We start from the raw sequence: 24,594 nt of genomic DNA, 5'->3' as shown, positions 1-24,594 counted from the left end.
TTTATACTTACAGGCATAATATGATATCACAGAAAGAAGTAAGTACAAAAATCTAGAACACCTACCTTTCATGGGGTTATTGGGTGGTTAGATGAGATGAGGTGTGAATAGATTCAAGCATAATGCCCAGCACATCAGAGGTCTCTTCTCCTATCACCTGCAAAAGGGGAGCTTCCTTTCCATCCTCCTAGAACTTCTGGTCTCTAATATTGCTTCATGCTTTGATCTAAATGAGGTCCATGCATGAACTCGAGAAAACAAAGAAAAAGTAGAATAAGTATCTTATTATAATTTACTCCTTTAAACAAAATCAAAATAATCTACAGATTCAAATAATCAATCCTACCAAGTTTGAGAGACCCTATATAGTTGGCCTTCTGTATCCACAAGTTCCACATCTCCAGATTCAACCAACTGTGGGTCAAAAACTTGGGCTGGGGGCAGAGGGAGATTACATCTGTGCTGAGGATACTCAAAAGTTTTTCCTTCTCATTATTTCTGTAATAATTATTTACATTGTATTTGGCATTATCAGTAGTGTAGAGATGACTTGAAGTATACAGAAAGAAGTGTATAGGTTACATGAAAATACTACATCATTTTATATAAGGGATTTGAGCATCTTTAGATTATCTGTGAGGTCTTGGGACAATCTCCCACAGGTACCAAAAGATGATTCTCCTGAAGTTAGGAACAGGTCATCCAGGTGCTGACTCTATCAAATAATGTGACCTTGAAGAAACCTCAATTTCTCCTGTCTGTGACCCCATATGTAAGATGGATACAATGCTACCTGGCTAATCTACCTTTCATTATTGTTATAGTATATGAAAAAATGCTTTGAAAAATAAAAAGTTCTAAACGCGTTGAATAATGATATTAACCACAAGCAAGTCAATCACATTCACATAAACCAAGGAATGAGAATGTGCCCTAATAGCCCCACAATGCTTTCTCCTAGCATTCATGAAGTAGGAATGTGTGCCCCTCGATGATAATAGCCTGTGACAAAATCTGGGTTTGCCTCTTGCTACTATTGGGATAAATGTCTTTTCTGAGTGCTTTTCTTGGCCAGTAGATTTCTGTAAATGGAATTTTACTTTTCAACTTCTTTAATTTACCAATAAGAGATTACCACATGAAAGGAAGCTATTAAAAGTAATCATAATAAACTCAAGCTTCTTCCGGAGGAAGTAGTTTACTAGGCAGCCTTTCCCTGGGGCTTACTGGTCACAGGTGCCTCAGCACTTGTAGTCAAATGCTTATTGCAACACTTTCTCAACAGTGGAGTCCTTCAGGAACCTTCTGACACTGGAGTTGATGCTCCAGCTTGAGTCGATCTACATTCCACCACTTACTCAAATGATAGCAATTTCTCCTAAGTTCCATTGACCTACAAACCACTCAGGAACAGACTCCCTTCATGCCAGAATGCAGCCACTTTATAGATCTGTCATATCCCACTTGGCCAGTAGGTGCTGCCCTGTAAACATGCTCCATTTTCCAGTCTGAGCAGAAATGCAAGGTTTCAAACTTTGGGGGAAATTAATCTGGGTTTCAAGTTTGATGAAATCTTTTTCATAGTAGTTATCTAGGATTGATCAATTCTGAAGGCTCTGATTTCTGTCCTTCAATCTAACTAAACACAAGGCAGTCTGAGAAACACCCTCTTGGATGGGCAGCCTAAGAAACAGATTCTCATAGGTGTTTTCCTCAATGCTGCAAATCTCAGGAGCCCCCTAAGATCAATCGCATCAATGCCTGAGGCGGGGCCGGGGTTGGGGGGAGCCTGCAACAAAAGATGAAGAGAGAAAGCTCAATAAAGCTCATGACTCCCCAAGAGCTGTTTTGATGTCTAGATCTCTGTGAAAGCTCATTAAATCCTTGGTGTGTGAGACAGCGTTAGGGAAAATCAAAATGAAGATAATAAGACACCATCTCCATCCAAACTGCATATTTGTAAAATATTCAGTAATCAAAATACCCCAAGGAAATTCCACATGACTTTCCAGCATATTAAGGGTCTGAATTAGTTCTGGTTAAACCTTAGTCTACATTAATACTTCCATAGATGCTTGAGAGACAGAGTTAATTTCATCCTATTGTTGAGCACAAACCAACCATTAAAACACACACACACACACACACACACACACACACACACACACACAGAATTCAAAGCCTTGTCCTAAGGCTGGGGTTATAGCTTAGAGGTAGAGCACTTGCCTGGCATGTGTAAAGCCCTGGGTTCAATCCTCAGTACCATATACAAAAATAAAAAATAAAAAAAGAAAAGATCCACTGACAACTAAAAAAATATTTAAAAAAAAAAAGCATGGTCCCCATGATGCAGAGACAGTTGGGGACTGTTCATGAGGAAACAGCAGTGGCACATGCCATGAATAACCAGAGCACCTGAATAGATGATAATCACTAAATGGCAGATGTGTGTGAGAAAACCTACCTTATTGGGATGAATCTCCCAATGCTTTTATTTTCTTGAAAATATTCATAAGAAAACTCATGCTTCAATGAGAACATGATTGAGAATAAAAATTTGTATAAGGGCTCCCAAGAAAAACATAAGCAATTGAGAGAGAGCGGGGACAGGCAGTTGGAGGGAAACTTACCTTAAGGAACTTGTGCACTCAGTTACAGAGGTTGGCAAGTCCAAAACTTGCAGAGTAAATGAGTAGACTGGAGACCCAGAGAAGAGCTGATGTTCATCCCAAGTCTATCTGCTGCAGAATTTTCTCCTCCTGTGGGTTTAGGGTTATCTTATTTTCTCGAGGCCTTAAATTGATTGGATGAGTCCCCCTAATGACATCATTTTAAATTAATTACCTCTTCAGAGACCCTATCTTCAAAGTCCCATTCTGAAATACTCCACATTAGGATTTCAACATATAAATTTGCAAAGAAATAATTCAGCCCCTAAGATACCTGAAAGGATTTTATTATGATCTAGAAATTAGAAAAAAAGAGAGAGAAATGAGGTAATTTGGTAAAGTTGTTTTTTTTTTTTTTTCTCTTCCCTTGGAGCTCTGATTCTCAAAGTATGGTTCCAGGCCCACATCATCAACATTACCTGGGAAATATTAGAAATGCAAATTCTTAGACCTCACCTGAGATTCACTGAGTCTGTGAGTGGGGTCCAGCTATGTGATTTTAATAGGTCCTCCAGGTAATTCCAAAGAAGGCTAAAGTTTGAGTATAACCATCTTAGAAGTTGCTTGATTACAAGAATTTCTTATTTCTTTGCTTGATTACCTGAGAAAATTTCCAACACACATAGGTGTAAAGATTGTTTAAACTGTGTTTTGGTTTAACTGCTATACTGAGTCATATTTTCTAAATGGGCCTTGGATCCACTTTACTCTTGTAAATTGGAAATTAAGCCAGAGCTCCAAGGATAAGCAACATAACAACACTGCAAAGGAACTTGGCCTCTGAATACAGATTTCACAGGGTAAAAGCAAAACTGTGGGTACCCAGTAAAGCTAATTTAACAAATACCAGAACAGTCTAATTGCTGTCTGTCTGGTTGGAAGCCTCAATTACCTTATGCAACTCCCATAAATGGCAGGCTAAATTATAATGGCTGAGCTTTATAAAATGCATTCTACTCGCCTTCTTTAAAAAGGAACACTAGACATAGAACTATTGAGTGGCCACTTTTGAGCAAGAACCAAACTTATCTTATGCCCCCAAACACCCTCATTAGCCTCTGTCAATTCACTGACCAATAAACAAGTCCCTCTCCCCTGACCTTTGAGAATCCAGCATCAGAGAAGAAAGTTTTAATTCACCTGTGAGTCATTCCCAGGCCTCAGTGAGTATTCAGATCTGCAAACAAGGGTACACATGACCAACTAAGCTGGAGAAGTCAGCTTCATTTAAGGCATATGTGCTACCTGGTGACCAGGTACATGCCACTAAGGTAGACACCTAAAGTTCTTAGCAGAGAAGATGCTAAAGCTTATTACATAACGCAACTGGAGCTAAGACTCATGGTTATTTATGTAAATCACATGTCAAGAGTTTCCAAGGTCTTCAGGATGAAAGATTATTATTTGTAAAACCTAATTTTTTTATATCAGTTATCAAGAAAAAGACTGTCAGGGAGCCTTTTCATTTGGTCTTGAATCTAATTGTACCTTCTTTGTGACTTTCTGTCACAGAATGACAACTGTGAAATTAATACATTTGGGCAGGCCCTTTGTGAGTGAAACTTCAGAACTACTTGCCAGTTGCATTATTTAACTGTGTCCAGATGGAACCCAGAGCATCCTCACAGTGAGCAATTATACCATCAGGCCATCGATCGGAAGGTTGATGCCTATTGTCACATGAACAAGAGCAGTACCATTTGTGGAAGCCAGTGCTCCATCATTTTTAAATAAAGATAATGTTTGTAAACAGGTTTCTAAGGAATTGGAAATATTTGATCTGAATTTTCTTTTACTTCTTCCTGATCAAATGCAATCTGCAAGAGACTCTACCTATTCTTTTGCAATGTTTGCACTTTTTTTAATCATAGAATTTCACAGAAAAAGAAGTATTCTTTAACATGAGAATTCTTAATTCCTAAAATTCCAAACCTGCCAGAGTACATATCCCCTAGGATTCTTGGGCTTTTTAGTGAGCACCTTCTTAAGCAGAGACTTGTTTTTTAAGTGTCAATCAATTTAACTAGAATTATATAAATTCCTAATATGGATCCATCTGTGGGAAATAAAAATATGGACCCATTAAACAAACATATATGATCCCTGCTGTGATCTCAGGTGTTACACAGGAATTTGACTAACACATTTGTAGTCATAAGCAGTCACTAACTCTCCTGCCTTCAAGGCAGAATTGAGGGTAGATTATATATATTTTAGTTAAGAATGCAGTAAGCTGCAAGTAACAGAAAACCCAACTATAAGCAGTAATGTAGCCAACTTTGGGACATAACAAGTCAGAGTGCAGGCATTTGTCCACCTACTCCATGATACCATCAGGGGCTGGTGCTCTTTCTTTCTTTTCAGCATCTCCATCCTCAGTACACCATCTTCTGCTCCCATAGGTGTCTACTCACTTCAGCAACTGAAGACAATGGCAGTTCCATCCCTGTCTTCCCCATTTATAGAAAGCAAAATATTTCCCAGAAATCCCACTCACATCTCCCTTGAGTCTAAGCTGGAGAGACACAGGGTCACTTTAATTGGAAAGGCTAAATGAGAAACCAAAACAAGACAATCATGGCTGGCTCTTAAGTATGAGATGGAATAGGAAAGCAAGGGTTTGGAACATTAACGGGGCCCTGAAAGAGGGGAAAATAGGAATCTACAGGACCAAGTGGGTATTGTTAATATAATTCTGGCATTAGGATCATGAAGGTCTAGGTGAAATGTTGAGGACAGCTTAGTTTGTAAGGTATTCATGAAAGGAAAAACACCAGGGACAGGTGGTCAGACACTACCTGAGCAACAGTGTACATTGTACTCACTCTGATGACTATTGTGTCTGCAGCCACCTGTTAAGGACTATCCATGGCACAGAGAAGTCTTTGGGGTAAGACTTTGCCTATGAGCTCTCATTAATTACACAGTACAGACTCTCAACCTACCCAAAAGAAGGTCTGAAAATTAAGACCGGGATAAAAAATTACAGTCCTGACATAGGCACATCTCTGTCTACAGAACACAGTATCAGTTTACATCTATCTTTACTCATGTTCTCTCACATGCCCTGATTTCTACTTTATTCTGTACACGCTCCAAAATTTCCATGTTACCTAAGTCAATCTCATGGCCAAGCTGGTGGCAGCAGAAATGAACTTAGGCCAAAAGGTTTGAAGAAACTAGGAGATAAAGCTGGGGCCAGTTCCAGTGCTATCTTTGCTGTCACGCTACTTCTTTATGCCTTGTCCACATTATAGAAGAAACAGAAAACTCATGTTGCAAATGCTAACTGAGCAGCTAAGTGTCACTGACTCTGGTCTCTGATGATGTTCATGAACTAGTGCAGGCTTCAGAGTCAGAATAAGGGTTTGAGTCCCAGTTCTGCCATATACTGGAGGATAACTTGGGGCAGTGTTTACACACTCTGTACTCTTCTGTAAAATGGTTACCCCAACAGTACCCTTAGAATTGTGGTGAGGAAGAAAGTCAGTTAATACTTGAAAGTGCTTGAAAAGTACCTGGCACATGTCAACACTCAGGGAATGTCTGCTATTTTTAGGATGGCTGGCTGCCATTTTGATACTATGCAGAGGCTAATTACACTGCTTTAGAAGTCATAAAGATCTTGATTCAAATCTCAACATTATCTCTTACCATTACAAGGACCTTAGACAAATTAATTACTTATCCCCAGCTATAGTTTCTTCATTCATTAAAAGGGGAGGATAATGCCTCCTTTATGGGGCTACAGCAAATATTAAATAAGATGCCATATGACAGTGCTTAGCACAGGTTCTGACAAATAGTCAGGTAATTTGTCTTTTTTTTTTTCTTCCTCTTCTATGACTCACTCTTTTTTTATGGATTTATCACTGGAATTCCCCTTGGGGTGATTTGTTACTTGTGACTAATCATACTCTGTATACTTCTCCCATTAATATTATTTGAGTAAAACAAACTTAAATTTAGCATCATGAGCTATCTTGGAAGGAAAATAGGTTCATAAGAGTCACATTGTATGGTTTTGAGAAGAGGCCATCCAGCAAATGTGGAAGGGACTTGATGATGAGAGAGGTAGGGTACTGACACCTGCCATGACTCCTTAGCACCAGAAATTTACTACCATTTCTCAGACCCACTTACCCCCTCATATCCCAGTGCCCTGAGCAACTGTGACAGCAAAGAACAGCTTGAGTCCTAGAATAGTTACCCCCATCTGCCATACCACTAGGGTGGCTTCAATTGTCATATTCTCAGAAATGCAAATACTAAGCTCAAAGAAGATCCATTTTTTGGTGTATTATTGTCACCCAGTTCTTGACCTCACTTTAGGTGGGATGCGTTTTTCTACAGCCTAGAGCCTGTGGTTCTGAGGCACATCAATGGCCCCTCTCAAAATCAGAAGAGGGTCTAATGTTCTATGATCCTTGCAATTCCCAAGCAAGGAAGGATTTTAGTTGCAGAGTGGAAGTGTTTATCCTTCATTCAGCATATCCAGAGGAGGAACACACTGCAGTCTTGTTCTCCTCAGTCATTAGCCATATCTCTACCCTTATCACAACCTCTTCTTTCCAGGTCCCTCCTCCTTCAAATAGTAGTTTCACACCCTCCATCCTGTTCAAACTGATCACCACCAAAATATGCTGCTCCCAGAAGAGGTTGACTAAGGAACCTCTAATGCATGGGGAATATTCCTTTCACCTGGAGTCATTTTGGCCTGGCCCATTACACTGAATTTAAAGCACATGTATGTAAAGACAGTTCTGGGTGAACCACTCTGAACAGGAGATGGCAGTAGCAGCCAAGGATTTGGATGCCTCTTTCCCAGTCCTGACAGAAGGCATTTCCCGTCATTGATTGCCAACTCTGGGCTGCAACTTTGCCTTACCAAAGCCCAAGGTGGCTAAATAACATGCCTGAGGTCCCAGCCTTGTTGATTCTTACAACTGTTGAAGAATCAGAAATTGTACAAATTGGGAAGGATGAACAACCAAGTGAACAAGGTGGGGAACTGTAACTAAGTCTCATTACAAGGGAAAGGAAGAGCCTTCCAGAAAGTAAGCAGATGCTATTACTTAGGTCGACATTAGTGGATTTATTGGAAAGAGCAAGGATTTCATACCCAATGCACATTCTTACCTACCAAGATCACGAGCAAGTTATTTAGCAAGGTGATTCAGCCCACATCCTCACAGGGATTAAGGGCATAAGGAAGTCTTCAAAAATAATAATAATAACTACAACCACCACCAGGAAAACTTACTTTGTAATTATGATATACTATAAAAATGCCAGTGAAGGCATTTTTATTGGTTTTAAAGTATTTTCCTAAATTGTCCCTGCATTTGCTAGACTGTTTTTCTTTTTTAACTTTTTATTTTTTTTCTTTCTTTTTTTTTTTTTTTTTTTTTTTTTTTTTTTGTCCAAGTTGTATGACCAGAAGCTGTTTGACCAGGGATCTATTATTACTCTGATAATTACAATTTCCCAGAGAGTTATGGCACGCAAATTACTTTGTAATAGCTTTAAATTCTTTGCTTCATCCTGAGTCTACAATTATGCACTCACCCATGCTCCTGTCATCTGTTGTCTTGATTTATGAAGCCTTCTGTTCTCTGATCTCATTTCTTACCTCTGCCTCCTTTAAAACTTATAAAATGTGGCTGCAAGGTCAAATTTCTCATCATTACAGCATTACATTCTCAGGTGTAATCATTACTGTCTTAATAAAGCAGGCCATTAGTTCCACAATAGTCTATTTAAGCCACTAGATAATTGCTCAGCCTCCACTGTATAACCCCCATTTTGTCCCTTGCTCTGATTCTAAAACCATGAGATTGTGATTTGAAACATCTATTAATTTGGTTCATGTATTAATTAAAAATTTATTTCCAGCCAAGTATATGATAGATCAAATGCTGTGTATAAAAAAAGGAAAATATAATTAATCATAACCAATTTCACTTAAAGGAAAAATAATGTAACCAGAAAGTTTCCTGGTAACTGCCATCTACTCAGCCCCTTTTAAAACATTGGGAAAAATACCTGAAACTTAAGAGTTATTTCAGACTCAATCTGGTATTATGGTAGAAGATTTATGAGCATGAAACCACACAAAACTGTTGATGTGGTTAATAAGATAAAGACAGATTATTTCCCTTTGCTCCCTTGTGACCCAGAGTAGGTTTTATACATAGTAAAATTATACTTAGCCAAGTTCTTATACCTGGATGGCCAAGAGGCATAGAAATTTCCAGCTCATCCTTAATAGAGAGTGGGATAAATAACAAGACCATAATCTAAAGCCAGTCCTCAGTTTTATTATTTATTTTGCTGCCTTGATCATTTTCCTGCACTCATTTGGCTTGAAGGCATAGACATTCCCTGTTGGTTATCTCCACTTGGCAGTGCGTTTCTGCTACACATTTTGATTCCTAATATGGTAGCAGGAGAGGGTTTTGTACGAGTTCCAGCAAGTTTCTTTGGGCTTGTGGAATGCAGTGAGGAAAGAATCCTACAGAGATGAAAACATGAGCCTTTGCATTGATACAGGAAAAAGAAAATGAAGGACAGGAAGAAGCAAATATCTCTCTTAATTTTTCTTTCTTTTTCTTTTGTGGCCACTTTCACATATAATACTTCTCATTCTGGGGGGTGAGAGAATTAATGCTGTATTCTTGTATTGCTTTTCTTTTCATAACCACTTCAAGAAACATTTTGAAATGTCTTGAGTGTTTTTACAGAGGCAATTCTACCAAAACAAAGTTTTTATCATAATCAAGGTTCAATCCTTGAAGAACCCTGCACCCTGGCCCCACAAATGAGTCATGTAATTATGAATCTGGGAGAAAAGTTTCATGTCTCTGAAAGAGAGTGGCAGATCATATTGTCTATTCAGTGCAATTCTATTCAGATTGCACTCTTTGGTCACAATATGAACTAATGCTAAAGAAATTACTTAATTGCCTACCCACGTAGCGATTAGAGATCAACACAGTTTTTCTCTAAAGGTCATAAATTATTTTACAGAAATATGTATTTGGTAGAAATTCCTTAAACAATGTATTCCAGATGAAAAACTTTTATTTAGCAATTGGCTCCTTTTCCCTGGGTATATTTACTAGGCACCTCTGTACTTTAATAAGATCCATTTGCATTGCTTTCAAAATGTCACTATTTTCATCATTATTCATATCCCATTTAATATATTATTTTTATATAGTTAAGATTTACAGGGCTGAAGATGTAGTTCAGTGGCAGAGCACTGGCCAGCACACGTGAGGCCCTGAGTTTGATCCCCAACAACACAAAAAACAAATAAACAAAAGAAATACATTTGTCCGCTATGGATTCCAAATTGATTATATCAACATTTGAGGTCAGTATCTACCTGATTATTTGCTCCTGCATCAAAAGAAAATCATTAATTAGAAATCCTTGAAGTTCAACACAGATACTTGTTAAAGTTTAGTTTTTAATGACACTTCAAATATGCTCTTTTTCTGGACAACTAATTTTGAGAAGCTCTTCAATAAAGGATTCTGATTAGTTAGCAACAACCACGAACACAATTAGTGTATTAGTTAAGGCCAGGATTGCCTGAAAATAATTAAAAACACAAACATAACAGTGTGGATATTGAAAAAGAAATTTACTTCTCTATAATATGAACTAGTGTGAAGATAAGCAGTCCGAAACTGACAAGAGTTTCCATCTATCAGAAGGATGCTATCTTGCTTCTCTGCCATTCAAAGCATGACTTTCAAGTCATAGACCATGTGGTAGCTGCCCCTCCAGTCAATGTAGTCAAATGAGAAAGAAAAACGGAAACATAAGGGTTAATTCATGCCCCCTTTTGAAAATTCTCAAAACCCCACATAGTACTTTCATTTACAGTTCTGTGGTGAGAATCAAATCCTGACCACCTACAGGAAAGCTGGAAGATATAGTCTTTAATTCTGGGTGGACAAAGGACTCAGCTATAAACTGGGGTCCTCAAACTAAGGGTAAGGGATGAGATGGGTACTGGAGTAGGGGACATGTAGTCTCCTTCATAGTTGGGTTCTCTGACTCTTTAATTTGCTCTCATGATCAGGGTCACAGAGTGATTTGACTATTCCATACATAGTCATGTTTATTCAAATTTGAAATAACTTTTTGCTTCACTAACATAAATCTATATGAACTGTAGCAAATCTGAATATGCAGATAATTAGGAAAACAAATTAAGCCACCATAAAAATTTACCACCTAAAGATAAGAAGGGTTAATTCTTTTTTTGTTGTAAATGGACACAATAAATTCATATTTATTTAGTACTGAGGATCAAACCCAGTGCCTCACACATGCTAGGCAAGTGCTCTGCCACTGAGCTACAACTCAGCCCAAGAAGGGTTAATTTCTTATGGTACATATTTCCAGGACTGTTTTCATGCACACATGTGTATCTATTTGCTTTCCTGAATAAATTTGGAGCATACAAAACATTATTTTTAGAAACAAAATATTGTGACCATCTTTCTGCATCAGTTGTCTTTTCAACATTATTTTTAAATTGCTATTGATCAAATCATGATATGATCATCCCATAATGTATTTAACCAATGCCCTACTGTTGAACATTTCATCAAGTTTTTCTATAGTATAATTAATATCTTTTTGTCACTAAAACTTTGCTCATATTCTCATTTACCTTCCTTAGTAGGAAGTTCTCTGTTCAAAGTATGTGTATGTCTTAAGGCTTTTGACGTGTCACTTCTTCCCCAGAAAAATTTATATTTTATATAGTCACCCTCCCTTCTGAGTATGTTGACCTTTGACCAACAAAGAACATGATGTATTTTTTTTTTCAAGTTCTTGGCACTTTGATAGACCAACAGGTCAGTCTTATTTTTAGCATGTCTTTGATTACATTAACATTTCCACGACCACTCCCTTATATTTAGTCTTCATTGTTGTGAAAAGATATAAGAGGAGAGAAAAGGGCTTATGGGCTCAAATATGGAAATACTAACTTCAGCTGTGGAAACCAGTCTTTGGCCCTTAAGTCATTCTTTTGCAAACTACTGAATGGAAACTCAAAAGAAGAGGTTGTTCTTTCATTTCTAGGGGCAGTCAACGAATTTGCCCCCTGGCCTCTTCAAAGAAAGTAGCCCAGCTTTTCTCTCCATGGTCTAAGAAAGACGCCACCCTGGTCTTGTCTCATGTGTTTTTGAACTTGAAGAACATTGCTTCATATTTGATTTGTGAGTTTTCTCCCAGCACAGTTATTCCCTTGAGTTGACTGTCAAGCTCTCACTTCAGCCGAGTGGCAAGTCAAAAGATTCCAAGAGGCTCCAATTTAATCCAAGTAGCAGTAAACCACAAGATCTGTCTGCTCAACTACTTTCATGCCAAATGGGTTATTTCCCATCTAAATTCGTAACAGCTGAAAACAACATTGTGCCTTTAACTAGCTGATGATGTGTTATGTTTCACTACATTTGAAGGCAAGGGGATGTACATTAAGTATCCAGATCACAACATGCCAGTCAAACAGCTATTTGGATCATTTCCTGATGTTTGCTAAGTAGAATTTCAAATATCTAGGCACATGCTATGTATAAATGGGATGGATATATTGTCTTGCTTCTATGTTGTATAAATTACTCTGGAGTAATTAATTCTTTGCCCAAAAGCTAAGCAGTAAATCGAGAGGCAATATAAGAATAGTGTGAGTACTGTAAGATAATTCCCAATTAGAGTGTAAGGACAAAACTTCAAATAATTGCAGACCTAAATAGTAAGGTACAAATGCCAACAGGAGGAATACAATAAATATCAACCTCTACCTGCAAAATAAAAAATGAAATAGTGAACTACAATTTTTTTTCTCTGTAAGTCAAATAATTCTTTTCCGTATACTTAAGGAAAACTGATACACATGTTTTGTTGTTGTTTATACTTTAGGCTGGTTCTTTTACAGTGACTCACTTGGAGCACACCCCAGTGAAAATTTAGTGGGCAAGCACACAGTACACTGTAATCCCATAAGGCTGTAAAACATTGTAGGATGTGCCCCTCCTCCACGCTGGAGTCTATTTTTCTCCCTGTATGGGAAAAGCTATTTAGAGTCAAGAATCATTAAATCAAAATGCAAAGGAAGGAGAAAATGAATGTGGACTAATTGCATTTTGAGCCACAGTTGGTACAAATTATTGTGGGTAGAAGAATACATTGTGCATACCAGGAAGACAAGCAATTCAGTAAAGCTGGAGTATGGGTGTGCACCAGGAAGTGGCAGCAGATGGGAATTCTGAGTGTGCTGGCAGAGCAGGGGCATGTAAAGACCCTTATATGTTCTGCTATCGCAAAATGGAACTTTATCTTGAAGCATGAATCTCCCAGGAGCATTGCAGATATCGTCAAGTAATGTCCCACTCTAACCAATGGGCACAATCTACATGATCTTCTCCCCTCTGATGCACGTAAAAGTCCTCTATCTGCAATCTTGGTAGAGAGGTAAAACCTGTATTTCTTATCAGCAGATCTCCAGGGAAACAAAGGGAATACTAAAAGCAGCTGTAATTAGAGCTGGAGATATAAGGAATCTGATAAATATAAATAAAGGGAGAAGGCAGCTAATATAAAGCAATGAATCTTTTTTCTAATAAGAGTGGAAGAAGGCAGAGACCTTGAGGAGTTTGAGGATTACAGGAGGCTTCTGGGAGGAGGTGATGTCTGTTGTCCCTGCCATACTTGAAGCATCACCTTCAAAGTCCTCAAGTATTAAGTGGCAGCAAGATTCAGGAAGCCATTTTTAGTCAGGATACAAGACAGACAAAACATATAAGGCTCTGGTCTCATGGATCACCACAGGGCCATGTTGTTTTACAGGGCCTTATTAGGAGACATGTACCTGAAAGACTTAGAAAATGCCCCCTTAATAGATTTTCCATTTTTTTACCCTTTTAGGTAGAATTATTCAATTTTTTATTTAAAATTCATTTTTAAACTATAAAAGTAATATACATTCATGACAAAAAAGTAAAAATAGACTAGAAGTATGAAGTCTGTCTTTCCACTCCCCCATACTTGAAGGGTCAATCCTTTCCACTCAGAGATAACCACTGTTGAACTGTTTTAGGTTCATTCTTTCAGAAATTCTTATCACATATATGCATAATATATATTATGTATCAATTCTATCATACTATTTTACTTTTCCCATGAACTTATGTGCTAGAGTGGTAACACTATAATATTGATATAGGAGGGACTCATTGAGAGGAATCTAGCTAAAAAGAGGATCTTGAAGCTGTGTTTCAAGAAACTTATATAAAATGATATCTATCATCTGTATCAAAGAAAAAAGAGGTTGTTGGAAATTTAGGGACATGAAAAGTGCCAACAAGCAATTGTTGGCCTTATCACTTCAACATTTTTGTATAATAACCCATATATAATTTCCTACAGTGCTATTGTGTGAATGGACTGTATATTTTTGATCATTCCCAATAGTCTACATACAGATTGAATGCAGGGTTTTTGTCTTCATAAACACTACCACTGTAATCTCCTTATACTTTGGATACTTATGCAATGGAACCTATTATATAAATTCCTAGGGGTAGAACTGCTGAGTGGAAGGGAATGAGTATTTCCCATGTTGATAGATGTTGCCAAATTGCTCTCCCAAACATCTCCAATTATAGTCGATGCATAAGACAACCTTTAAGATTTCCTTGTAGGAAGTGCTGAGCTATGCTGCCATGGAACTAGTTCTGCTGGCTTCAGTCTCATGCTCTGCCTACCCATTTGCAACCAGGATCCCAGTCATGCTTATAAATTCAGCCTTCTCTGAGTATTTGATAGCTCAAAACAAGTTGCATTGGTAATGTGACTGAACTGTGGGTTGGCATGGTTTCCATCTACATTGGTCACCATATTTGTTTTTGCTTTCAGAAGTGTTCATTGTTCTTAAAGTGTTCCCATTCCAAAGCCAAAGAAAATTCTAATAAGAAAGCAAATTTATTAATAGAGAAGGGAACTGTGAAGGACAACTTTGAGCTACTGCTGTCTGGAAGGCAAAAAGAAACAAGACAGAGAGACGAGGTTAGGAAGTTAAGCAAGGACCTTATGTGACACATGACCATTTAGGTCTCAAGAAGCAAAAGGTGTGGTAGATATTTGCCTGAAAACCCCCTCGGGTAGTTCCTTTGCTCTTTTTATCTCATGTTTAAATGTTTCTCAAACACATATAGTTTCACCTTCATTAACATTCACTTTTTGAATGTATAAAAACACTCTTCTAAACAGGATTTAGGTTTATATTCAGACTTTTATATCAAAATAACTGATGATCGCTATATTTTCAAGGATATAAAAAATATGATGGATAAACAAATGTCTTTGGTAATTCAATTTCATATTTTGTCAAATAGCTTTTTAAAAACAAGCTAATAATGTACTGTGCCTTCTCATACATAATTTATGTTATTGACTAAAATCTAAAAATAGAAAGATAATGATTCAATCCCATTTTCTTTTTTTTTTTTTTTTGCTAAAAGAGTGAGTAAAAAATAATCAGCCATATTAATATTTTAAACAGAAATCCATTAGAAATTCGCTTTTGCTTTTAAAGAAAAGTTTGGAACTAATAAAGTCTATTATTAAATGTGTGCTAATGATGAAGAAACAAAATATAAAAGGTAAAATATGCTCTTGGAAATGGTTACACCTTCAAAGAAATACAAAAGAATTAGCTTCTTTGTTGGTCGGTAAGAAACTTGTGTTTGAAACCCGGAGTTCATAAAGAACAAAAACGCGACAAAACTCCCAATATGAATGTGTGTGTGTGTGTGAATTCTTCTATTCTTCAAGTTTCCTATGATACCAACAGTGATGTATTTTTAACTTAATCTAAATTTTAAAACATGCATCAATCATCAGTCATCAAAAGTGTCTCTTGACAATTTGAAGCAGCACAAAAACAGTAGAATAATGAACATTTTCCTTTAGTCTTCTCTGCTTCTATAATTTGTCATTGAAACCTGTGTCTTTCTCCTAATCTAAGTTTTACTTTTATGTAAGACTCTGTATTTGAGAGTTTGGGAGGTTTCTTTGTTGACTGGTTGGTTTTTCTTTTTCCAACGACATACAACATTTTTGTTAAAGGATTTTAAGGCCATGTGAATGGTGATGTAATAATATGCCCCGTTGCTCAGGCCTCCCAAATATCTTCCTCAACCTCAGTCTCCTTTCCAGGTGCCTGCCTCAGTGAAAGCCCTCCCCACCTCTCCAGTGATGGCCGCAGCACCCCCCAAAAGCCCAGTCTCCTTGGCCCCTGCCACCTCCGTCTGCCTGCCATCCTCCACACTATTGCCAGTGACATCTTCTTAAACCAAAAATCTCATGATGTCATTCCAGTCTAAAGTGTTTGATTGGTCTTAATGAGCTTCTCACTGCCTTTTTGATGAAATCCAAATTCCTTAGAATGCTCTCCAAGCCCCTTCATGACAAGGCCCAGGCCACCCCCCCACCCCCACCCCCAGTGGCCTGTTTGTTCCTCATGTACTTATTCTCAAGCAGTAAAAACTTTACAGATCAAAGCTTTGGGGATTGTTGGTGCTCTTTTCGTTGTCCCCTCCCAGCTCCCCACCTGCCCCCAGTGCAACCTAGCTCATCCTCTACAGTAGTGCTCCTCTGGCCTCCTGGTACATCTCAGTTTCCCTGGGGATCTTGTTATAATGACAACTGCTTCTGCAAGTCTAGAAGAGCACCTGAGGGTCTGCATTTCTAACAAGTTTCCAGGTAACTCTGGGAACACACATTGACAACAGGCTCTAAAACATGACTCTGTCATCCTTCCCTCTGTGGAAAACTCCCCTACTACAAAGCTGAACTACACAAAGCCCAAGTGGCTATCTCTTGATGTTATTAAAGCTGTCTGCTGAATTGAAAGTTAAATTCTTAGCTCCCAAATTCATGGGATTTTCTCCCGCAAGTCATTACCAGTACCTTCTATATGATTATGGGGAATAGAAGAAAAGGAAGCTACTCAATTTGTGATTCTTTTTACCAGGGTGTAAGTTTAGAGCCTAGTTAAAAGAGTCCAGGCCTGTTAGACGGTCCACCCAATTACCTTTGTGGCCATGTGTGTACCTTCATCACCTCCCCTGCACAGCACAGCCCTGCTTGTTTTCAGAACACCTGGCCTTGCCACAAAAGACTAAAGAGCCAAAGCACAAGGAATAGACAGATTGTGCAATACCTGGTACCTCCAAGATGTTAGCAGGTGTGAGTAGAGACAGAATGTGAAGCCATGGATAGAGGTATTAACTTCACTGGATGCTCCAAGTCCCCTATGGGTGCCTCAGAATAAATGGCCTTAGCTCAACCACTCATAGCCAGCCTGAGTCTCATCACTGTAGGTCAAATAAAAGTAATAGCAAGTTTTCCCTTTTCTCCATGCAGCACACACTAATGCTTCTGTTTTGTTTAATATTGTTTTGTTTTTGCCGTGCTGGGAATTAAACCCAGGACCTCGGACTACTAATGATGCATTAACTAAGAATTTCTTTATTTCCACCCACATCTCCCATCACATGGCTTATGTTGAGAAATTGATAAGTTGAGGGAGAATGTAAGATGAGGAAAGAAGTTGAATTAACTTAGAAAAGAGAATCCCAAATCAGTTTCATTTCATTTCCTCTAAGTCTTAATAATCTACCTTGCTTTCCTTCTTCCTCCACCTGCTCCTTTCTCCACAAATCCATCAGTCATAGTGGTGAGCTCACAGCAGCTCTGCAACAGCTCAGGTGGAATCATATTGGCAAAAGGATCTGAAGGTTTGATGTGGAAGTTTCCAGATAATGGGATTCAGTTATATTGCTAGGCACAGACTTCTCCAGTATGACTGCTGCACTGCAGAATGCAGAAGGGCACTGTGCCGACCACATGATAGGCACTAAAAAATTTTAGTTGACTCTGACTTAGAGATCCTCAGTGTTTTTAATGAAATAGGTCATGCATACCATAAGTCTAAATAATAAAGTGAACTAAATGAATACTCACCATGCTAAAGAAATCAAACACAACTTATATCCTCAAAATATCCTGCATACCTCACCCTCTCTCCTCGCTCCCATTTGCTCCTCACAGGTTAGTAACTGTTAACTTGAATTTGGTATTGGCAATTCTCAGGCCTGTTTTCACATCATGTCTGTCACTTCCATACCTATTTTTACTACATACACATTCAGACTTTTGTCTTGTTTTTCACGTTTTTTGCCTGTATAAATAGTATTATACTCTATGGGGTTTTTTGGTGTGTTTTCAGACTTAATCTAAATGGTTTCATTATATTATGCTGCAAATTATATTTTCCAAATTATATTCTCCAGACTATATTCTGGAGCTGTGCCCATGTGCACTGATATAACTTTGTTACTTCTTATTGCTATGTAGCATTCTATGGCAGGTGAATATCCATCTAATCTGTCTATGGACATTTGAGCTATTTCCAGTTCCTTGCAGTCACAGAAAAATGTAACAAAGAACATTCCGACCCCTGTCTCCTTATGTAAATGCGGGTGAGCATCTCTAAGACATTTACATGCCAGTGGGATTGCTGGACCGAGGTTATGCACATCGTCAGCTTTTCTAGACCTGAGCAAATAACACCCGACCAGAAGTGTGTGAGCCTGCCCACTGCTCACAACCTCTTCACCTCGGTGGTCAGACTGCTAAATGTTTTTTTCTTAAAAATCCTGAAGAGGGCAGTATACCTTGGCAATTGCTGCCCTTTCCACTGCATTCCAGCTCCTGGGTCCCTCCTCTCTTTGCTCCTGGAAATCCTGTGACCTTTTCTAAGTCAGTTACTGTTCAACCCACTTGCTCACCTTGGTCTGTTCCTGGCAGTTGAAGGACAGATGAATATAACACTTTCTGAAAATTCCCTCCCACTTTTCTATTCCACATTCCTCACACACTTCTGTCTTCTAACAGGAAGGGAGGGAAATGGAGACAAGTCAGTCTTGAATTGAAATTCTTTTTCCAGTTCAAAGTAGCATAAAAGAGACATGATGTGAGTCGACAGCCAAGTGTTCTACCATTCTGGGGCAGCAGCACGTAATCTGATTAGAAGGCACCTCACACCCTCATAAACTGCTTATGTAAATCGGAGAAATACAGAGGAGGAGGGCAAGGTATGGCAAAGTCAGGGTGGCTTTGTTTTTCTTCTGGAATAAGAAGTATTTAATCCTTTGCCTTCTCAGTTACATTGTTCCTGGTTCCCTGAGGAAGAGAAAACAAGAGTTTGGTTTCAGTATACCTTCTAGAATTTCTCTCATTTTGCACTAAGCTGAAGTTCTGCCACGCCCAGAGTTCCAGGGTGGCAAAGCAGCTCAAAGGTGCATTTCTTTAAACAAAGTAGGTGTGAAGTGGAGCTGAGCTTAACGATTGGAAACAGCTGCTTTAGAAGGCAATGTGCTGCTAATCGTTTTAAAGTGGTCCTACAACAGCCGCTCTGTCAGGAGTACTTTTCTCTTCCTGAAATCAGATTAAGATTTCATTCCTTTACAACAAATGGATGAATGAATCATAAAATGTCATTGCTGTCCTGCAGCGTGGGACCACTCATCAATATGAATTGCTTTTAGATTGGTTACTGTTTTGAGTTATTAAATCTTTCCCCCTCCATTGTGGTAGATAAAACTTTCTTCAGATGGGGTTTGTAACTTTTTTCAACAAGATATGAACAGGTGTTCTAGGAATCCAGAGTCACTTCCAGAAAAAGTACCGAGTTTAAGAATGTCTTCCAAGCCTGTAAGCCTAGCTACTCTGAAGGCTGAGGCAGAAGGATGGTAAGTTCAAGACCATCCTGAGCAGTTTAGCAAGACCCTGTCTCAAAATAAAAATAAATAAATAACAGGGCTGGGAATGTGGTACAATGGCCTTGGGTTCAATCCTCAGTACTAAAAAAAAAAAAAAAAAAAAAAAAAAAAGAGTCTAAAAGAAAGGTTTCTGTAATGTCTCAGATTCTTTCTAAAAATGTTTTTTAAATCTCTAAGGCAGGACTTTTATATAATCTGTGTTTCTAAACTGTTTGACCACAGTTCCCTGTTTCAAAGAATACCTCATAGGATTAGAGTTCATAGTATGCACTTTGGAAAATGCTAGGATAGGTATTCTGAGGTTGGCTACATCATTATTCCTAACCATTGTGACCAGAAATTCCCAAGACTCAATTATATGTCTTCCGTGGCTGAAATTTGTTTTCACAATGGAGAGTCTGTGTTGACATGTGGCTTAGCATACATATGGTCCTCATGCTGGATGTTGTAGAGATATTTGAAGCCAGCCAAATTTTTGTTTCCTTATATGTGACTTGTTTTATCTGCCTAAATGCTAGAGGAATATCTTCAATCAGAGATGTTTGTAGTATTAAGCATTGTGTTATTGATATTTCCTAAAACATGGTCAGCTCTTTCAGTCTACAAATGTGGCTGTTCTTCCTCCTTAGTGAAATTTCCTTGCATGAGATTTGTAAAGGCGTCCCCTTGCTTAATGGTACAGGATTAAACCCTGGGCCCTCTATCACTGAGCCACACCCCTAACCCATTTTATTTTGAGACAGGGTCTCACCAAATTGCTGAGGGCCTCACCAAGTTGTGAGGCTGGCCTCAAACCTGTAATCCTCCTGCCTCAGCCTCCTGAGCAATGAGGAGCACAGGCATGCAGCATTCACCCATCCTGTTGCAGTTATAAAATCCCCTTCAGGGACAACAATTTTCCTCCTGTTTCTGGCTTTGAACTCGAATCCATTGCCTTCTAATTCCTTTGATCCCTTGAATTTACAAGCCATTCTTCTAGGTCAGTGATTTTATTTGCAGCGCTGTTTATTTTGTTCCTTGCTATATCAACTTTATTAATTCATTCTGCAATGTTGGTTTTATCCCCGACCTCCCTTAGTTCTGCACCCTTCCTGTTGATCCATTGTCTCACCTTTGAGGTCATATTTTTCTCTGTTTGTGTTCTCATTAACTTGAATCATGGTCCAAAGCACTTCTGAGGAATTTTGTTTTGTTCTTGGGATTATGTTTTTTTTTCAAAGTGGGGGTTTTGTCATTCTTTTGAATACCATGTTCCTTCCTTTTAAGGATTGATTGGCTGAGTTAGCTTTTGTTTGGGATTTTTGCCCTAGCATGTTGGATATTTGTCAGGGTTTTCCCTTGCTGGTTCATACCTGAACAATTCTTATCCAGGCCCCCAACTCTGATGACTTCAGTTGATTCCATTTCCCTTGTTTTCCCTCAAGCTAGAACATGGTTGTGTATACCATCCACTGTGATGTAGTTGAAGGGAATGGAGAAGGGGGTCGAGAGGGAAGGGATGGGACTATGGTGTTCTTGCTCTGGATTGTGTTAGGTGTTTTGAAACTTTTTATTTTTATTTTTTTAACCCCTCTCTTCAATCAGGACAGCAACCTACCCTGAAGGAGAACATGCTAGGGTTTGATTTTGTTCAGGTTTTTCCAATCATTCAACAAGTTTTGAGTCTCTCTCCTCTACAAGACACTATTCTTATTCTAGGCACCAACACACAAGACACACAAGACAAAACCCTCCTTTCCAGTGAGTCTCTATTCAATGGGTAATCTTTTCTGATATATGTGATGTCAGAAAGAAGGAGCCGTTTCTGCCCAGTAGCCAATCTACCTCCCTTCAGATAAGAAGGGGGAAATAAGGAGAGTCATTCAGTTAGCATTTCTCCAAATTTGAGAGCAACAGTGAGATCTTAAGATTTCATAAATTCACCAATGAGGCTCCAAAGAGCAGGGAGAGAGGTCAGAGAGGGAGAACAGGGTTAGGAGATGCAGGGTGTCACTTAGAAACTTAATTGATTTTTCTTGACTAAAAGACAGCTCAAGTACTTAAACTTTGGAGTACTTCTAAGAACTTGGTAGCCACATCCTATCCCTAAACTTCTACCAAGATTCAGGCCCTGGGTTCACATTGGAAACCCCAAGTACCTAGATCTATTTGTGAAACATGAAAGGAAATAACCACACTTGTGCCCTTTATATCATACAGTAAAAGACTGAGCAGTACCTATCAATGTCCCACCAAGTAAATTATGCTCGCCTCAAATAATGAAGAGAATATTTGATGAATTCTGTGCTTTTAAGGGAATTGCTTGACACTAGCTTGCAGCTTCTTGTGCTACTACCATATCTCTAATATAATTCCCCCTTCCAGAAATGCAGTCCTCAGCCAGTTGCTTTGAAAGCTGGTTATTGTAGAGATGACTATCAGTATTATGATGACCTATTTAGAGGAATTTCTGCATTGCCAGAAAACAACCAGCCACAGAGAGAGCCTTACAAATGAATCACACTCTTTCCCCGAAAAAGCTTTTACAAACAAATGCCATAGCTGTACTGTAGTTTGTGTGTGTGTGGGGGGGGGTGCATGTAGATTTGCTCATAATTAGGATTTGCAAAGGTTTTTTTGTGAAATTCTAGCTGTCTCTAAGCACTTCAAGAGAAAAAAAAGGCAGTATAAACACCAGGCATAGATATATTGACGTCTTTCCTCTCCTGCAAGTTTAAATGCATGACCATGATTATATTGATTTTTCAGCAGTGCTAACATTTTTTCCATTTGCACAGTTGTTTTTTGGTGGTTTTTTTTTCCCTTGCTCAGCATCTGTATTTTGAGCATTTCCTAGGGGTGCTGAAGTGTGACTGACAAGTAGTTGGTGAGGACCAAGTTTTATAAACTGGCCATTAATATTTCATAAAGAAACTATAACTACTCAATAGCTATTTGATTCCCCCCTCAAAATTATTCCACAATGTCTACACTTTAACCTCTATTTGGTCTCCTGTTTTTCTGGGAAATGTGTTTTTGTGATTACATGTAGATCTGGCTTTTTGAAATTTTAACTGTTTTCCATTAATCACTGTTCTGTTCTTCACAGAGATTAATGCTTCAGCTGCTTTCTTTTCTGTGTTGTTGTTGTTGTTGTTAAGAAATTTTTGATGCTGCTTTAATGTGCACTTTTAAAATTCCATTCTTTGATTATGCTCAAAGAAGCAGTAAGTAACAATATTAGCCAAGTGTTATCCAAAATAGGTCAAGTTTGTGTAAAATGTTGACTTCCTTCCATCAATCAGAGTTGAATAGGAACTGTTTTACCTAAAAGGCATTAATAATGCTTATTGCATATGGCCTTTGACTCGTTTGTATTGTTGCCTGAAAGTGGCATTAAAAACAGAGAACTTGTAATTCAGAACCCATAAATGGTAGCTTCTCTTAGAACATTATGTCAACCGTATTATTCACTTATTCAATAAAGATTTTAAATTGTCCTTCTAAAGTGGCCTTCAGATTAAGTAACAAGTTGTAAGTTATTGGAGTATGTCCACATCCAGCACTGCCTCGTGAAAATTAGCCTTTTGAAACCAGACTTGGAATCCCAATCACCCAGAGTAGCTCCAGAAAAGATTCAAAATCAGACCTCTGCCTCTGCCCAACTGCATGAAGTTAATTCACTGTGCTCTCTTAGATGAACTTTCCAGGCTAATCATGAGCTTGCTTTAGATATTTCTTCCTTGTCTAATCTTCACTCCTAGAGATGGCTCTGCTCAGCATTTAGCCCTAGCAACCCTTCCCACCCTGAAGCTAAACTGGGAAGAATGCGAACAGAGTGTTCTAACCTCATCCATACCACAGGCACTTATTCAAGGGGAAAAAACACATTTCACAGCCTTTCATTAGATAAATTTGCTTCACAAATAGGGCATGATCTTCTGAAAATGAGGTGGAACAGCTTTTCTTCTGGAAGATCCCAGTGTTTTATTTCCTGTTTAAACAGCAAATGTCCTTAACTATTAGCTATCTGATTCACGTCATTGATACCCTCTAAGATTTATGATGTTGCATGATGGTGGTCATCTAATATTGATAACCTGCAGAACTGCTCACTCCAGGAAGCCATCTAGAAAGTGATAAGGCAAGTGAAAAAAATATAGTCACCTCCCAGAACATTAACATTTATGTTTCTAACAAAAATTTTTTTTAAGATTTCTGGTTAAAAATATTAACTCCCTGCAATTATTTCAGCTGGTCATTTTCATCAAGGTCTATTCAATTGGTAGGATACCTGTTAGAGTATTCCTAATGAGAAGTTCAGGGAGGGGACTATTAGCTATTTTTATCAAGTCCCACCAGCCATCTTTTCAGTGTCCAGTGAACAAATTATCCCTGTGAGATTTCAGGTTTCCAGGGACGGCATTCAAGAAGTCCCCACAATACTTAGAGCCTTCACTCAAAGGAGAAAAGGATAAACCAGAAACCATTTATTCACTCAAGAAGTATATATTGTAGACCTATCCTATGTGTGCACCATAAGGATCACAGCTTGTGCCAAGATATGGTGGGGAAAAATATTAAAAGTAGAAATGATCTCTGTCCTTTGAAGCCTAGGGCTTATTGTGGGAAAAAAATATAAATCACACAGATGCAAGAATGAAGTAAGATTTTATGAGGACTATCAAAAAGGAGGTTGAATGAGCAGTCAAAAGAATTTCCATGAAGGACAGGTACAGTGGTGCCAGGTGTAATCCCAGCAGCTTGGGAGGCTGAGGCAGGAGGATCACAAATTCAAAGCCAGCCTCAGCAACTTTTTGTGAGGCCCCAAACAACTTAGCAAGACCCTGTCTCAAAATTAAAAATACAAAGGGCTGGGGATATGGCTCAGTGGTTAAACACCACTGGGTTCAATCCCCAGTACCAAAAAAAAAAAAAAAAAAGAAGAAGAATTTCCATGAAGAAGTGATATTAGAACTGAGCTTAATTAAAGAGGTATTGAGTAGAAGCCTAAGAGGGAGCATGAGGGCCCAAGAATACGCATACTCCATGTTTACAGAGATATCTCAGGG

The 24,594-nt window shown here is 38.4% G+C and overlaps 1 protein-coding gene and 1 long non-coding RNA gene across 8 annotated transcripts in view; one reads left to right on the top strand and one right to left on the bottom strand.

Moving 5' to 3' along the window:
• The window catches only part of Syt1 (synaptotagmin 1), a 508,829-nt gene that overhangs the window by 463,596 nt on the left and 20,639 nt on the right, over positions 1–24,594 (top strand). The gene's annotated exons all lie outside the window — the stretch shown is intronic.
• The window catches only part of LOC144378591 (uncharacterized), a 122,329-nt gene that overhangs the window by 92,354 nt on the left and 5,381 nt on the right, over positions 1–24,594 (bottom strand). For 3 of the 5 annotated variants that reach the window (XR_013440431.1, XR_013440430.1, XR_013440429.1), the window contains exons 2-4: positions 18,551–18,944; positions 2,631–2,759; positions 66–248 (exon numbers count right to left, since the gene is read on the bottom strand). This is a non-coding gene — a long non-coding RNA (uncharacterized LOC144378591). Of the gene's footprint in view, positions 1–65; positions 249–2,630; positions 2,818–3,125; positions 3,271–18,550; positions 18,945–24,594 lie in introns of all 5 variants that reach the window. The other 2 variants (XR_013440432.1, XR_013440433.1) reach the window with 2 other exon arrangements.

This window comes from Ictidomys tridecemlineatus, chromosome 6 (assembly GCF_052094955.1).
Source record: "Ictidomys tridecemlineatus isolate mIctTri1 chromosome 6, mIctTri1.hap1, whole genome shotgun sequence".
In the NCBI taxonomy this organism is placed as follows: domain Eukaryota; kingdom Metazoa; phylum Chordata; class Mammalia; order Rodentia; family Sciuridae; genus Ictidomys; species Ictidomys tridecemlineatus.
This window is presented reverse-complemented; position numbering and strand designations above follow the sequence as displayed.